The sequence below is a fragment of the Nycticebus coucang genome, chromosome 24 (genome assembly GCF_027406575.1).
Source record: "Nycticebus coucang isolate mNycCou1 chromosome 24, mNycCou1.pri, whole genome shotgun sequence".
Classification (NCBI taxonomy): domain Eukaryota; kingdom Metazoa; phylum Chordata; class Mammalia; order Primates; family Lorisidae; genus Nycticebus; species Nycticebus coucang.
Window position 1 is genome coordinate 12,966,236 of NC_069803.1, and position 17,651 is coordinate 12,983,886.

General features: G+C 39.9%; 1 pseudogene; it reads left to right on the forward strand.

Moving 5' to 3' along the window:
- The first annotated feature begins 15,797 nt into the window (after positions 1-15,797).
- On the forward strand, positions 15,798-16,203 carry LOC128576502 (60S ribosomal protein L27-like; annotated as a pseudogene).
- The last annotated feature ends 1,448 nt before the right edge of the window (positions 16,204-17,651 follow it).

Here is a 17,651-nt window from a genome sequence, read left to right on the forward strand (position 1 = left end):
TAAACTCTATAAAAGATCTCTATAAAGAGAACTATGAAACTCTAAGAAAAGAAATAGCTGAAAATGTTAACAAATGGAAAAACATACCGTGCTCATGGCTGGGAAGAATCAACATTGTTAAAATGTCCATACTACCCAAAGCAATATACAATTTTAATGCAATCCCTATTAAAGCTCCACTGTCATACTTTAAAGATCTCAAAAAAATAATACTTCGTTTTACATGGAATCAGAAAAAACCTCGAATAGCCAAGACATTACTCAGAAATAAAAAGAAAGCAGGAGGAATCACGCTACCAGACCTCAGACTACAATGCAAATTAATACATTCCTTTTGGAAAGATGTTTGGAGAACACTTAGAGATCTAAAAATAGACCTGCCATTCAATCCTATAATTCCTCTACTAGGTATATATCCAGAAGACCAAAAATCACATTATAACAAAGATATTTGTACCAGAATGTTTCTTGCAGCCCAATTCATAATTGCTAAGTCATGGAAAAAGCACAAGTGCCCATCGATCCATGAATGGATCAATAAATTGTGGTACATGTATACCATGGAATATTATGCAGTCTTAAAGAAAGATGGAGACTTTACCTCTTTCGTGTTTACATGGATGGAGCTGGAACATATTCTTCTTAGTAAAGTATCTTAAGAAAGGAAGAAAAAGTAGCCAATGTACTCAGTGCTACCATGAAACTAATTTATGGCTTTCACGTGAAAGCTATAACCCAGTTATAACCTAAGAATAGGGGGAAGGGGGGGGGAAGATGGGTAGTGGGAGGGTGATTGGCGGGATTACACCTGCGGTGCATCTTACAAGGTTACATGTGAAACTTAGTAAATGTAGAATATAAATATCTTAATACAATAACTAAGAAAATGCCAGTGTTAACCAGTGTGATGAAAATGTGTCAAACAGTCTATAAAACCTGTGTATGGTGCTCCATGATCACATTAATGTACACAGCTATGATTTAATAATTAAAAAAAAGTCAAATTCTAAGCTTCAGTTACTCATCAAATTAGCAAAGACTTTAAAAATTATAGCAAAGGAGGGCTTTGCTTTTGTGTAATGAATTTCTGAATAAGTACATGTGAAATACAACCCCAGCTCCCAGCCAATATTACTGTCTGTGAAACGAATAGCACATGGAAGAGGTCCCGGCCTTGGCCGTGCAAATCCACCACCCTCTTTGCTTCTTGAGTTCTTTCCTGCTAAAACGTTGTTTGTATTCTGAATCTTAAATTTGACAATTCTCCCAAGGTACTGTTTTTATTTTCCCAAAAGCTTTATGTCTATTAATAGATATGCAGACACCTAATGAGTATTAGATGTAGGAAAATGTCTTTAAGCACCATCCAATCCAGATGGTTATTTTAAAACTGAAGAGAATGAGGCTCGCACATACCAAAGGTGGGAGTGGGCAGTTTTTTACCATAAAAGCTTTTCCTTGGGATAAAGGTCAATATCGATCAAAATCTGTGGAGCACTTGCTGGAAGCCCTTGGAAAAAGACTTAAATGATGCTTCAGCACTGGGGTTAGGAGGCAACAGCCACGGCCTCCCAAGTGCTCACACACGGAACGATCTGCTCGAGTGAAAGAGAAATGTGTTGGGATTTTGCTTCCCAACTTGTCCTTTTCAATGCCTTTATCATGTATAGGTTAGTAGAGTTGTCTATGGCTTGGAGATGCATAATCAAAATTGCTTTGCTGGTAGGACGGTGTTATCAAAAACTTGGCAGACAACTAAATTTGGGAGGGGTGCCAATGTGTCTGATTCTGTGCAATTCAGCAAGCAGGCAGGGCCTTCAGGGTGGAGGGAGGAAGCACCGCAGGCTGTGGTCTTTGGGAGTGACCAGCAGAGCTCCTGGCAGTGGGCAGGGGTCACCTCCTCATCTCCTAGGCCATATATATATATATAGCAACTGAAAAGTTCAGCTGAATCACAAGGACATGCTGGATGCTGGAACAGAAACCAATTTTTAAAAGGCTGTCTTGCCAGAAAAGCCTTTGTGGTTGCTCGGGTCCTGTCCAAGCACCCTAGGCCTGGGAGTCTGGGACTCACTTCACGGTAAGCAGGGAGCTATGGCACTCCAAGCCAAGGGGCTTACTGGGGCTCCAGCTAGCAGCCAATGGGAGGGACGGCAAAGGAAGCAAATGGGCATGGAAATAGAAGCATCCAAGTCATCCGGCTAGATGCTGAGCTAGAGAACTTAGCGGGCCTGTCGGAGTGAAAGCAGAGGTTAGTGAGGGCCTGGAAACAGCCTGCTCGTGAAGATGGAGGTGTGTGTGGTGGGCAAGAAGGAGGATCCAGAGCCCAGCACTGGAAGTGCATGATGGAACTCTGTTTGGTCCCTGATGGGAATCAAACCATCAGTTTTGCTAATGGGCAGGCAGGTGCCAACCAAGCCCCAAAGTATAGAGCCTTATGGCGAAGCCAGAGTGGAGAAAATGGCTTCTGCCTGAGGACAAAAGAGATTCAAGCTGCTTCTCTAATTGTAGGCCTTGAGGTTGCCTCTCACCTGGCCTGTAGCCTACCTGAGCAGAGGGATCATGGCAGGCCAAGTACAGTGTCCAGGACTCTGCTTATACACATACTAACCCTCTAGAAACCGACTCATTTACGCTCAGAGCTGAGGCTCCAGCATCTGTTCTAGCACACTAGAATCTAAAGGAAGAGATGACTTGAATTTGGGCTGATTTCCCTTAAAAATATTTATAGAAACCATGAAATTTCCAAATTATCTGGAAATGTTATTTTTGTTTAGTTTAGTTTTGGCTTGCTTTCATTTCAAAATTAAACATTTTATTTTGAGATGATTGTAGATTCATGGGCAGCTGCAAGAAATAATAATGAGAGATCTCTGTACCTTTCACCCAGTTCCTCTGACAATAACATCTTACCAAATTATTGTATTTTCTCATAGAAGGACATTGACATTGATACTATCAAGATAGAGACCATTTCTGTGTCTACAAGCTTGCCCCTTTATCACTTCTCTCCTGCCCCCTATTCCTCCCCCCACAACTTTGTTCTTGCAGCAATGTTATATAAATGGAATTATGCCGTATGCTACCTTTGGAGATCGTGTTTCTTTCCCCCATAGCATAATCCTCTGAAAGTTGTCACATGTATCAATAGCTTGTTCATTTTTATTGCTGAATAATATTCCATGCTATGGGTGTAGCTCAGTTTAGTCGTTTGCCTGTTGCAGGCTATCTGAATTGTGTCCAGTGTGGGGCTATCACAAAGTTGCAATGAATGCTGGTGGACAGGCTTTTGTGTGCTCATGAACATGAGCATGAAATGTGCAGCAGGGCCCTGCTGGGTCATGTGGTAAATGCATATTGAGCTTTTAATGAAACTACTGAACCATTTTCCAGAGAGGCTGTACTATTTTTTTAAATACATCTCCACCAGCAGTATTTGAGTGATCCTCACCAGCATTTGGTGTTGTCTTTATTTTTTGTTTTAACGACTCTGACAGGGGTGCACAACATCTCGTCTGTGGTTCTAATCTGTATTGCCCTAACAATGCCGACATCTCCTCGTGTGTTTAGTTGCCAGCTGTACATTTCTTCCTTGAAAGGTCTCTGCCTTTTGCTCATTTTTAAATTGAGTTAGTTGGGTTTTTCTTCAATGTTGACTTTTGGGAGTTCTTTATCTATATTCTAGATGCCAGTTTTTTGACAAATGTGCGATTTGCAGAACGTTTCTCCTAGTCTGTATGTAACAAGTCTTTGTGCCATTTTGAAAGGGTCTTTCACAGAGCAAAAGATTTTAATTGAAGTGCAGATTGTCAGTTTTTCCTTTTATGGATTGTTCTTTTGATGTCAATTCTATGAATGTTTTGCTTACCCTGGATTCTGAAGATTTCTTTTTCTTATGTTTTCTTATAAAAGTTTTAGTTTTATGTTTTATATTTAAGTCTGTGATCCATTTTGAGTGTTGATTTTTAAAATTAGATGTGGGAATTAGGTTGATGTTCTTATTTATTTATGTATTGCCTGTGGATGGCTAACTGTTCAGTGCAATTTGTTGCAAAGGCTATTTTTCCTTCATTGAGTTGCTTCTGCACCTTTGTCAAAAATCAGTTGGGCACATTTGTGCGGATCTGTGTCTGGGTTCGCTCTTTTGTCCCACCCATCTATGTGCCAGCCCTGATGAATGTAGCTACAGAGTAAGTTGGAAATCAGATAGACTCTTTTCACTTTGTTCTTTTATACAATTGTTTCAGCTGACTAGTTCATTTGCCTTTGCATACAAATTTTAAAATAAGCTTATCTATAACTGCAAAAAAAAAAAAAAAAAAAATCCTGCAGGGATTTTGATAGGAATTGCAGTAAGCCTGTTCAAGAATGCCCTGGCAGATAGACAAGGTGGACTCCCCATCTTAAACAAGGTGCTCAGTTAACAAAGAACCAGGCAGTCGTGGTTGGGTGAGGGAGTGGTCACCCACCGACTCTATGTTCTCAGAAAGATGTAAAAGTGTCACAGCCATATCAGTTTCTGTTGTGGGTGCAAAGATAAAAACTGTACCCAGATTTACAGCCCTGCCTCGGAGCCACTCTCAGTTGGAAACATTTGACAGAGCCGTTTGGGGTTTTGTGCTTGGAAATCAACCAATCAGAGGTCACCTGACTCAGCCAATGAGGACTCATCTGTATCGACCAATTAGAACTCAAAAATGCTGGCCAATCAGAAGCATTTAAGTTTCAATGTTTTCTTTGCCTGAAAAGACCTGGCTGGTGTGCAACTGACTTGGTCGCGTAGAGAAAGCTAACTAAGGTCCAATTGCTGATGGATAAAGATGCCAAAGAAAAGCAAGCTGGTATTCTCTGTAGAACCCAAGAGCGCTTAAGAACCGGAGTTGGTGGGGTTTGAAGGCCAGGCGGGAGGTGGGGCAGACACGAGGCTGGCTGGCTTAGAGTCAGGGCGCAGATTCCGTCTCTGGCCTGGGTTTTCAGTTAGCGTCCTTTGCCCCAGTCTCCCCGTAACTAGCAGGCAAGAGCTGTTTGTCTTCATGAGGAACAGATCCAGAGAGACTCAGGACTCAGAGACAGCTGAGTAGAGGAGTGCGAGGAGGCCAAAACGAAGGGTTAGCTCAGAGCCTGTACGCTGAAGGGTGAGACACTCGGTCCCAAGCCCCCCTACCTTAATCGGTTCCCAAATTCTAGCAGCCAGGCCTGTGCCAGAAAGGAGGTATTTGTTTTCGGGACCAACATGCTTGAGAGAAAATACACAGAACTGATGACATGGTGATATCTCACTAAGAAATGGATAGAAATGCCCAAGGGTAGCCAATCCCACTTGTCAGCAAGCCCTGCCCAACAGCGCTTTTATTATCTTATTCTACTCATAAATGCACAGTTCGGAATAAAACAGATAACTTGAGAAGATCCATTACCTGAAATAAAGAGACTAAACTGTTTAGACCAACACAATAGAACTTAGGATAAATAGAGGAAATTTTAAAAGCCAACAAAGAAAAGCACTGTAAAAAGGGAATTTGAAAGACTCTGAAAAATCCTTAGAGAAATAAAAGACATCCCATCCATTAAACAGAAAGTACTGTTAAAAGGATCATTTCTTTTGTATTAAAAATAGCGTAGCAAAGTTTAAAAGGGACAGAGAGAAAGGGAAGGTTTGGAAGATAGAGTTGATGAAATCTCCCAGTAAGTTGATCAAAAAGCTGTGCTCCTAGGAAACACATATGAAGAGAGAAGTAAGAGAAAAACTGGAGCAACAACTGAACAGTAAATGCTGCAGACAGGAGGAAAAAAAAGAAAAAAGGAAAGTATGAAAACAATTAAGAAAATCCCAGAATTGAGAGATAACCGTTTCTAAATTTAAAAATGCTCAGGTAGAAGGCTCACCAAGACATTTCATTAGGAAACTTCAGAGATTTGCAGATTTGCAAATAGAGAGGATCCTTCAAGCTTTGAGAATTAAAAAAAAAAATAGAATTCTTGGCACAGAATGGGGCTTTTTTTACAGCAACCTTTTCAGCAATGCTAGGAAGCCAAGGAGCAATTCCTTCAAAATTCAGAGGGACAATAATGTCTAAACTAGAAGTGTGTAGTCACCCAAGATAGCCACCAATATTTTCAAGTAAGCAAGGACTTAAAAATTTTACCTCCCACACACTGTTTCCCAGGAAGCTATGTGGCTGTGCTTCACCAACACAAGAGAAGGAACTAAGAAAATAGAAGAGAAAGAATTAAAGGCAAGAAAGGATTCAGCGTGGGAAGGAGTGAACCCAAGTCCAAGTTGTCAACTATGCCTTGGTCCTAGATCAGTCATTCCAGAATAGAATATATTGTAGAGAGGGTGCCAGGAGAAAACAGAACTAGTAGGATTCTTGATGTGTTTGAACGTGTACAAAATAATAAAACTTAGTAGGTTTTGTAATTATGATAGAGCTATAAGACAAATCTGGAGTTCTTGTTTTTGATTTGATTAGCTTTCAATATTTCTATCACCAATCATTAAGTCCAGGATAGAAGGAGTCCAACAAAAAGTCATAAAACTGCTTTTCATTTCATGAGATTTGAGCTTTTTTAATTTTTTTAAAACCATATTTTATGTGCATAAAAAGATGAATGAAATTCAGAAGAAAAAGGGGAAAAGTCCTCAGCAGGCATTAAATGCATTTATTGAATTCTATTTCTTCAAAGACAATTTCATATTTAATAAGCCTCTTGCCTGGCTCTTCCCCTAGCAAATTAAATTGTTGCCTTCTTTGGAAACAAATCTTATGAAATTCAGAAATACTTAAACATGCAGGACATTTTCATTTAATAGCCTGCAATCAAAGCTTGGAATAAAAATAAAAATGTAAATTTTAGGCATAATTAATGAGTTTTAAAATAGTTTTTTTCTAATGGAAAGAATTAATAGCTTTTGGCTGTTAGCTCCCAGGGCAAGCAACCAGGCTCACACAAATGATTTGTCAATAAATAGTTGCTAGGTACACACATTTTGAACATACATTTTTACAGTTATTTGCCTAAATATCTTACATATGTGTATACCTTTATGTACATCAGCTAAATATTTAGCAAAAAGGCAGTAGTATAAGTATTTATAGTTTTGTAATTTGTTTTTGAAACTTTAACCAGAAAAAATCGACCTTAGCTTCATACTTATGCTACCTACCTCCGTGTTCAGTATCAGTTATCTCTGGTAAGATGCAGAGACAGCATCTTTCTGAGCACAGGCATTCAGTTCATTCCATCTCAGACCAGAGGAAAAATCAAGGAAAGGGAAGAACAAACATGTTTTAACTGGGGGACCCAATACTTCCTGGGTCCACTTTTTCAGTTCCGTTGGCTTGCCTCAATGCTTACATTGTGAATAAATATACAGAAGGTGCCAAAAAAAAAAAAAAAAAAAGACAGAGTCTCACTATGTCGCCCTCAGTAGAGTGCTGTGATGTCACAGCTCACAGAAACCTCAAACTCCTGGGTATAAGTGATTCTCTTGCCTCAGCCTTCCAAGTAGCTGGGACTACAGGCACCTGCCACGATGCCTGGCTATTTTTTTGTTGTCATTGTTTAGCAGACTGGGCTGGGTTTGAACCCGCCTGCCCCGGTGTATGTGGCCGGTGCCCTAACCGTTGAGCTATAAGCGCCGAGCTAAACGTATACATATTTCAAGAAAGGAAAAACTGTATTAAAGTGTAATACTCAATATATGCCAATAACATTTGTTATTTTGTATATTGCATCTTATATCTGTCTTAATTGCAGAACTCAAATGTGACTTGAGTATTAGTGTTTAGTGGACATAGCTCACACACGGTCTGTGTTTTTCTTTGTACTTACCTGGGCTAAAAGATTACTCCAAAATTGTATATAACATTTTATGCAAAGAAGTTAACAGGTGGCAGTTACTCAGTAGCTATTAAGCAAAGCTTCCCATTAACAAGGGCTGGAATTATCTTCCCAAGGAAATGCATGTAAAATTCATGGACAGTTTCTCAAGGGAAAGGAAAAGAAATACCCTCTGCAGAGTCCTGACTGTTGTCCACTGGGACCGCTGAGAGTGGATTATGTGTAATGTTAAGGACAAGTGCCACTGAAGTGGAACTGGGAAGATTAATGTGATGATGCTTTTGACCCATTTAAAAACGGAGTTTTTGGCTGGGCATGGTGGCTCATGCCTGTAGTCCTAGCACTCTGGGAGGCCAAGGCAGGTGGACTGCTTGAGCTCAGGAGAGACCCTGTCTTTACTAAAAATAGAAAAAGTAGATGGGGGTTGTGGTGGTGCCTATAGTCCCAGCTACTTGGGAGGCTAAGGTAAGAGGATGGCTTGAACTCAAGAGTTTGTGAGCTATGATGCCATGGCATTCTAACCAGGGCAACAGAGTGAGACTCTGTCTCAAAATAAAAATTAATTGATCAGTATGGAAATTTTTCCAGCTTAAATGTCTTTTCTTTAGAAACTGCTCAATCTAACATAGATCATCTATAATCCTAGATTCCCGTACCCAGTTTGGTTCTTTCCTAGCCTTTATCACATCTACTATTATTGAATTTACTTTTTTTGACTTGTCTGCCTTGCTGGAATCTAAGTTCCAGGAGGGACATCCCTCCATGTCCAAGGGCCACAGGACCTGTAATGTCCCTGCCTCTGCCTCATCTAGATTTATAAAATACAGCTCAGAAATGGATTATTCAGAATGTACTATTATGTTGTTGTTGCTTTGTATTCAGGATATAGGCCTCTTCTTTAAAGGAAACTTTCGGGAGCTAATTGTCTGTAAGTCTGCTGTGCACAGTGCCTGGCAGAAAATAGGTGCTTGCTCAGTAATATCATCTAGAGTAATCCAACTAGTACCCTCTGGGTCAGAAACAGTTTGTTGTTAAATGCAGAAATGAGAAGTTATGACAGGCGGATGCACACGGCGTGTGGTTCATGTACTTAGCCATTGCTTCCCGCATACAGCCATTCATTTATTCAATCATCTATTCCTTCATCTCTTTGTGTCACTTAGTCCTTCACTTTGCACTTGCCAAATATTCACAAGCATTTAATGCAATGCAGCAGGTCAGACAAAAATTGATCAAGAAGAGAATGACCTGATAGATACCAGTGTGATTGATTAGAATAATTCAATGATTCTCCCCAAACTTTTAAGGAATAGTCACTCCCTGAATTATATTTTATGTAAGTTAGGATTTTAATATGTTGAATCTCCCTAAAATGAAACCAACTTTGAAAGAAATACTTCATTAGCTATCAGGACTTTTCAGGCTTAATGAAAAATGAGGAGTGCTCTGGTTTGGGACAATCCCACCAAACGGAGGCTTGCATGCCTCAAGTGCACCCTGACTGACTAAGAGTCAGTAACACAGTCTATTTAAATGCTGTTTTAAAAATGCTGATTTAAAAGGTACAAAAGGGTTAAAATGCTGTTTAAATGCTGTTTAAAAATGCTGGAATTGGAAGAGGGTGATGTTGATCTTAAATTATTATGGATTCTGTAGAAAGATTCAACGAGCAGCTAACACCTGAAAATACCTACTTATAGGGAGAGTATTTATTGCTGAGAAGTAAAAAAAGTCTCATCTTTCTACATGGGAAAAGCCAGGGAAATTACCATGCTGCCCTTTTTGCCCACCTTTTGAAGGGGGAGGAAGAGAAAGAAAACTGGGAGTAGGGCTAAGACTCTAACCTAGAGTCCAGTTCTTACTTAGGCTGAACTAAGAACTTGAATTGGTGGCATCAGTCCAGAACCATGAAGGAAGTTAAGGGCTTTGAGTTCTGAGTAAAGCTGAAAACAGTTGTGTACAAGCCTAAAGTAGAAGAGAAAAAAAAGTGGAGTGTTTTTGTCTTTGAGATGGTGAAGAGAAAATGTAGAAAAGGCCAAGAATCTTTATAAGAATGGTCATTATTAAAGGACAGTATCTTAAGATATTTGTTTTAAAGTATGCTTTACAATTGCGGTTCCCAAGCCCCTAGGTCATAGAATGGTATTCGTGAGTGGCCCGTTAGGAACCGGATATACAGCAGGAGTGGTGGGTGAGCGAGTGAAGCTTCATCTGTATTTACAGCTGCTCCCCATCACTCTCATCACTGCTGAGGTTCATCTGCTGTCAGATCATCAGCAGCATTAGACTCTCACAGGAGCAAAAACCCTGCTGTAAACTGTGCATATGGGTGATCCAGGCTGTGTACTCCCTCTGAGAATCTAATGCTCCTTCAGTGCCAAATGCGGATGTCATTAGCAGAGAGGTTTGACTGCACAGTGACCATAATGAATCAGTTGCTTGCAGACTCATATCAAAACCACCCCTCTACCCTCATCTGTGGAAAAAATTGCCTTCCATGAAACCAGTTCCTGGTCCTTTAGGTTGGGGACTACAGCTCTATAGGACTGTAAATTCTTCAAATCACCCAGAGACATAGAGAGGCACAGAGCTCACAGTGCTCAACTACAATGGTTACCCCAACTGACATTGTTCCAGCCCTCATGGAGTTTTCAGTTCACTGGGAGAAGGATATTAAATAACCTGTGAAAGAGGAAGGTAAATATAAATGAAACATACCAGATAAAGAACTGCACCAGCCACCAGACTTTCTGTGCTGTCATAAATGATAAGTGGCCACTGGTGCCTTTAGGTAGGCTCTGTGCTTGTGACTGTGATCTGATCTCTCCATTGGGAGCTCAAGGCCTGGCTGATTCCTTGCACTTCATGCAAAGGGGATTATCTTGGAGAGGCTGTGCCATCTCCCTCGCTTTTCCTTTTCTCTATATTCTAGCCCTGCCAACCTCTTTATTTATTTTGAAAGAAATTAGGTTAAAATAATGTTTCCAGGAACTTCTGTTTCTGGGGAAAGAGAGTCAACACAGAGCCCTATGTGTAAACACTTAGTACAACTATAAACCCTGGACCCAGCACATGAAACATGAGACAAGGCTAAAAGCTGGAAACTAGAAGGCAAATCAGCCTGGAACTTGGGACCCAAGGAAAAGTAAGGTGGTTAGTTGCAGGGTTTTTGTTTGCCTCATGTATCCCAAATTTGGAGCTAAAGAAGCCAGCAATTTAGACACATCAACAGGTGCAGACAAAGAAGTCCTCAACAAAAACCTGCTCTCTTTAGCCAAAGGACCAGGAAAAGGGGGGCAGCCTAGCAGGACAGGTAACTTTTGGACAATAAGCACTCTAGAAAGAATGATGGCCTTACCAACAACCATGTCAGCAAAGATCAAGTCCGGGGCCTGGGCTTCCACCCTGGCAAGGGTGTAATGAGGTGTCTTAAGGCCTTGGTGGGTGATGCTCAACAAGACCAACTAGAGAGCTGGGACTTTCATCTCTGCCAGAAAGTAAGGAGCTCCCTCTCCTAGAAATATCAAGGTGGACTACTTGGGGATCCTTGGGCTGTCACCCTTACCTGGCTGAACTTGAGACTCTCCATCCTTTCATCACTAAAGTGGTGTCAGGAGGTCTAAGGGAGGTTAGAACTTTCTCCACCGCCCACCAGTAATGAGGCCAGTTTTGGAATATTTACAATGTTCTCCTACCGCCCCCAGCCAGAGAGGTGTCAGAGAGAGCCTAGAAGGGGGCTGGAACTCTCACCCCTGCCCAGTGGTACAAAGAAATCTCTCATCTCCATGGGGGTTCACAGAATGGGGAACTAGGACTCCTGCTTTCGCCTGGCAGTAATGAGGCAGAACCCCTCATTTCACCTGATGGAGCAGTGTCAGAAAGGTGCATCTAAAACAGAAAGTTTAAGTGAGCTCCAGAGTCTCATGACAAAATGCCCCAAGTGTCTAGGTTTCCATAGAAAATCACTCATCCTTCTAAAAACCAGGAAGATCTCAAAGTGAGTGACAAAAGACAACAAATAGATGTCTACACTGAGATGACAGAAGTGTTAGAATTATCAGAGGAGCCATCGCAAAAACGCCATAATTGTGAATATGCTTGGAACAACAACAACAACAAAGAACAGAAAGTCTCAGAAAAGACACAGCAAAGAAATGGAAAAGAAGAATCCAATGGATATTTTAAAACTGAAAAATACAATAACGAATTTAAATATTCCATTTAAACATGGTCTCGACAGCAGAATGGAGACACTAAAGAGATGAAAGAATCGATGAACTTGAAGATAGATCAATAGAAATTATCCAGTCTGAGCAACAAGAAGATATTGGATTGAACAATAAATAAATAAGTAAATAAATAAGCAGAACTTTAGGAACCTGTTGAATTATAAGAAAAGACTTGATATTTATGTCATCAGAATTCTGGAAGGAGAGGAGAAAAGGGGCAGGTGTGAAAAAGTACTTGAGAAAATAAGACTGAAACTCCCCAAATTTGGCAAAAGACTAAATCTATAGATTCAATAAACTCCACAAATTCCAAAGAGGGTAAATTCAGAGAAGTCCACTCAAGACACATCATACTCGAAAACTAAAGCAAAGAAAAAAACCTTGTGAACAGTGATAGAATAGCACTTCACCTATGGCTGAAACAGTTGTAATGAAAATAGAGTTCTCATTAGAAACCGCAGAAGCCAGAAGAAAGGAAAGAAGGAAGTGAGGGAGGGAGGAACTGGTAGCCTAGAAACCTATTTCCAGGGAAAATATACGTCAGGAATAAAGGAGAAATTGAGATATTCTCGGAATAAGAAAAACTAAGAACATTTGTTACCAACAAATCTAATTTAGAAGAATGGCTAAAGAAGTTCTCCAAACATAAAGAAAACAATAAAATAAGTGATCTTGGAGCATCAGGAAAAAAGAATACAGTAAGCAAAAATATTAGCCAATCAGGGTGACGCCTGTGGCTCAAAGAGTAGGGAGCCGGCCCCATATGTCAGAGGTGGTAGGTTCAAACCCAGCCCCGGCCAAAAACTGAAAAAAAAAAAAAAAATTAGCCAATATGGTAGACTTTCTTTCCCTTAGGTTTTTCTCAATTATATTTAATCATTGAAGCAAAAATTATAACCTTGTCTGATGTAGTTCTAAATGTATGCAGATAAGATATTAAGACAATTGTATTAAAAGTGGGGAAGGATAAAAGAGTATAAAGGAAAGTAAGATTTCTATACTTCTCTTGAATAGAGAGACAACCCTGCAGATTATGATGTTATGTATACATAATCTAATACCCAGAACAATTACTCAAAGACACTACAGTTAAATCAAAATGAAATTCCAGAAATGTTCAAGTAGCCTACAAGAAGCAGGGAAAATAAAACAGAAAAGAAAAAACTAGAGAGAACAAAAGGAGAATAAAAAATTCATGGCAAACGTAAACACAAACATGTCAATAATTATATTAAATATAAAATATCTAAAAATACCAATTACAAGGCAAAGTTTGTCAGGGAGTCGTTAAAGACATGACCCTGTCTAGGGCAGCGCCTGCAGTTCAATGAGTAGGGCACTGGACCCATATACTGAGGGTGGTGGGTTCAAACCCAGCCCTGGCCAAACTGTAACAACAAAAAAAAATAGCTGGGCATTGTGGTGGGCGCCTGTAGTCCCAGCTACTTGGGAGGCTGAGGCAAGAGAATCGCCTAAGCCCAAGAGCTGGAAGTTGCTATGAGCTGTGACGCCACAGCACTCTACCGGGGGCTACAAAATGAGACTCTGCCTCTAAAAGAAAAAACTGACCCTGTCTATAAGGTACTCATTTTATATATGTAGATAAGGTTGAAATCAAAAGTATGGAAAAGGATATATGATGCAAACATTAATCCAAAAAAGTGCCTCTATTAATACCACATGTAAGAGACTTCAGAATAAAGAAAATTATCGGAGGTAGAGAGTGGAGCAATCCTGGGTTGTATGCACCAAACAACAGCTGCAGAACAGGAGAAGCAAAAGGATGGAACTGACGTAGACAAAGCTGGAATTTTGGTTGGAGACTTCAGTACCTCTCAACAACTTATGGAACGACTAGACAGAAAATTTGCAAAGATCTGGAAATCAGTGAGACCATCCAGCAGAATCTAATCAACAATTTATAGTACATTCCACCCAAGAGCATCAGTCTTCACAGAACGTATGCCAAGATAAATCATATTCTGGTTCATAAAACAAACCTCAACGAATTTAGACAAATGGAAATCATGCAGAGTATGCGCTAATAATCCAAAAATCAAAGTTTCTCTTCAACACACACACTCTCGCTCTCTCTCTCTCTCTTCATCTTCCCAAATCCACTTACTGTTGTTATATCAGTATTTTAATTTTCAGAGTTTACTATTATGCTCACAAGGGACTCGCAGCTGTGATATGTAGCGTGTGCACTATGAAGGCTTGTCTTTTCTGCACAGCCTCAAACCTTCCCTGAAGTGAAGGATATTTTATTTTCTAAATTCTTGCCATTTATTCACCCCGACTCCATCTCAGTTGTATAAATCTCCTCGCCAAATGTTCGGAACATTTGGCATCCTACTTGTTTTCATTTTTGGGAAAATCCCTTTCCAGAGCCATTTGATCTGCTTAAATCTCAACTGGCTGCTCTCTAAGTTTGTTGGATAGCTATCGTTTTGAGATATTTACATCTCTATCTTAGGGGTTTCCTTTATGTCTTTTGTGTTGGCTTCCCTTTTTCCTGGATTCCACTGTTTTTACTTTATTGGTTTATTCCTTTCTTTTGGTGGAGTATGACTTTCTAGGAAGTGTTTTCACTGTTACCTCCTAAATCAAGGGTGTCCAACACTTTTCCGCTCTGTTGCATGTTGGAAGAATAAGAGTCTTGAGGCACGCAGTAAATACACAAACATTAATGAAAGCTGATGAGCAAGAATACGATGTACTCAATTCTAATGTGAAGGCAGTAGATGATCTAATGCAAGGGGTAGGGTAGGGGAATGAGGGATCAGGGAGAGGGGAGGAGTGAGGGGGATGTCACAGTGTATGGCACACCCCTTGGGGGTGGGACACAATTACAAGAGGGACTTTACCTAACAACCATAATCAGTGTAACCTAATTCCTTGTACCCTCAATGAATTCCAAACAATAAAAAAAAAAAAAAAGAAGAAGAGAAAAGTCCTCTTCCAAAATCAGTGTGAGGCTTATGGGCCACAGGTTGGACACCCCTGTTAAACTTTCTATTAGGTTATACTTTTCCCTATTTTTTTTTATTTTGACACATTTTATCATTTATATTGAAGGTGGGTTTAAATTTACATTATGACAAACCAGTCAGTTTGATTCAACAGATTATTTAAGGAAAGAAATAAGATAGCTATTTGCGCTTTAAGAACAACAGTCATATATTTGCTTTAAAATAGAACTCACACTTTTCCCTATTTTTAACTTTCAAGAGTTTCTTTTCAATCCTCTAATAGTCTCTTTTGTTAAAGGAAAACAATTCCACTCTGATTGTTTTCAAGATACTTTTCTCTGCAAAGATATTAACAATTTTTTAATATTTTATTTTGTCTGCATTTTTTTTCTGTTTATTTGGGTCTTTGAATTCATATTAGATGTTTTCTTTGAATGTGTGGGAGACCTTGGCTGCCCCCTCACCACTAAAAGCTGATTGGAAGCTTTGTGCTTGGGGGTGGGCTTGTCAACTGCAATGTTTCATTTTATGATTTTCCGTGTCATTCCATTGACACTATGATGCCAATGTTTGTGCCCCTCTAAATTCACAGATTGAAGCCTAATCACCAATAAGATAGTATTAGAAGGTGGACCTTTAGGTGGGGACTAGGTCATGAGGGCTCAGTCGTCATGAATAGGATTAATGCCTTTATTATAAAAGAGGCCCCTGCTTTCTGATATAGGCCTTGGTGGTTGCTGTCAAAATAGGCAAGTTCATGAAACCTGGGAAAGCAGTGCTAGTTCTTGCTGTACACTACTGTCGATGCAAAGCTGTCATCACGAAGAACATTGATGATGGCACGTCAGATGGCCCCTATGGCCATGTTCTGGTGGCTGGAATTGACTGTTATCCCTGCAAAGTGACAGCTGCCATGGGCAAAAAGAAGATTGCCAAGTGATCAAAGATCATTTCTTTTGTAAAAGTTTGTAACTACAGTTACCTCATACCCACAAGGTACTCTGTGGATATCCCCTTGGACAAAACTATGGTCAACAAGGATGTCTTCAGAGACCCTGCTCTTGAACCACAAGGCCTGACAGGAGGCCAAGGTCAAGTTTGAAGAGAGGTACAAGATGGGCAAGAATAAGTGGTTCTTCCAGAAGCTGCGGTTTTAAGTGTTTTTTGTTTCAGTCATTAAAAAAAAAAATATATTTTTTAAAAGAGGCCCCTAAGGGCTCCTCAGCCATTCAAGGATGCACAGAAGACACCAACTGTGAGGAAGGGTCCTAACCAAACACGGAATCTGCTACTTCCTCAGCCTCCAGAACTGTGAGCAATGAACTTACGGTGTTTATAAATTTCCTAGGTCAAGGTATTTTGTTAACTGTGGCCTGAACAGACTAGGACAATTGGGGAATCTAAAACGTCAGAATCATTAGGTCTCTTTTTGGGGGGTTGTCCAGCTTCCTTAGGGAAGGCTTTTAGGACATGCGTGGAGGGTTAGAGGGTTGGGAGGACCTCCCAATATTTGTGTTTAAGCTTCTGTTAATCTTCCTATTTTACTTAGGTGCTCAATCCTTCACCTGTAGCTAATAAGCCCAGTCCTCAGTTCTAGGCTTTACCTATTGACAGAGTAGATTATACCTGCTCTTCTATCGGAGGGAGGAGACTTTTATCACCTGTACAGAATGAGAGCTGATCAAAGGGTCCACATGCTTCTTAAGGAGAATTTTGAATTAATGTTTCTCCTTTTTGCTCCATCATCAGGTCAACTATTACTGGCGATTCTGAAGCCTTTTCAGGTATTTTCAGTATAAGTTAAGTTGCTACTCAGATTTTCCCACCACACATTTAGGTTTTCTGTTTCCTAAACCATTATCTCTTCTGATTTTTTGTTTTTCCTGTACTTACAGGCTTATACTGCCTTAAATATCTTTTTACCACTGCTTTAGTGGGACTTTGTCAGGAAATGGACATAATATGATATATGACTTTAAAAACTGCAATTATATGTCATTATACTAAAATTGAACAATTTGATAAAAGTCTATGTAAGTGAAAACACCCCCAAATAATAGTTGTCGTCCAGTGCCCATTATGTTCACTGTAGCAAGTATTTTAGCATTTAGTTAGCTCACTTGATCCTCAAAATAGCTCCTGTGAGGGAGGTACTGGAAGGATCAGATTGTCATTACCATGACATCATCATAATTAACAGACCATCATCATAATTAATAGACCAGATGAAGGTATGCAGATAGAGCATCCAACCAAAGGACTCGTGTCCTAAAATGAAATAAAATAAAAGCATGATTCAAGCAGACAATAAAGAGATTATTGAAAGAAGTTAGACCCAAACAGTGAGGGTGACTGTAGATGAAACAATTAGGTAACAGTGTATGTACTTTGCCCCTAGAAGACATCAGTAAAGCCAACTCTACTTGAAGGGAAAAGATTTTGAGTCCTTTATTATTGCAATTATAAAAATGAGTCCACGTGTCTGTCAGTGGATGGAGAGAACCTTCCTAGATCTGGATGACAAATGCCCCCAGGTTTATTTTCCTGGACTTGGTCTCTAGTCTTTAAGTACCTTTTATTTACTTGAGAGGACCTCAGTTCTCTG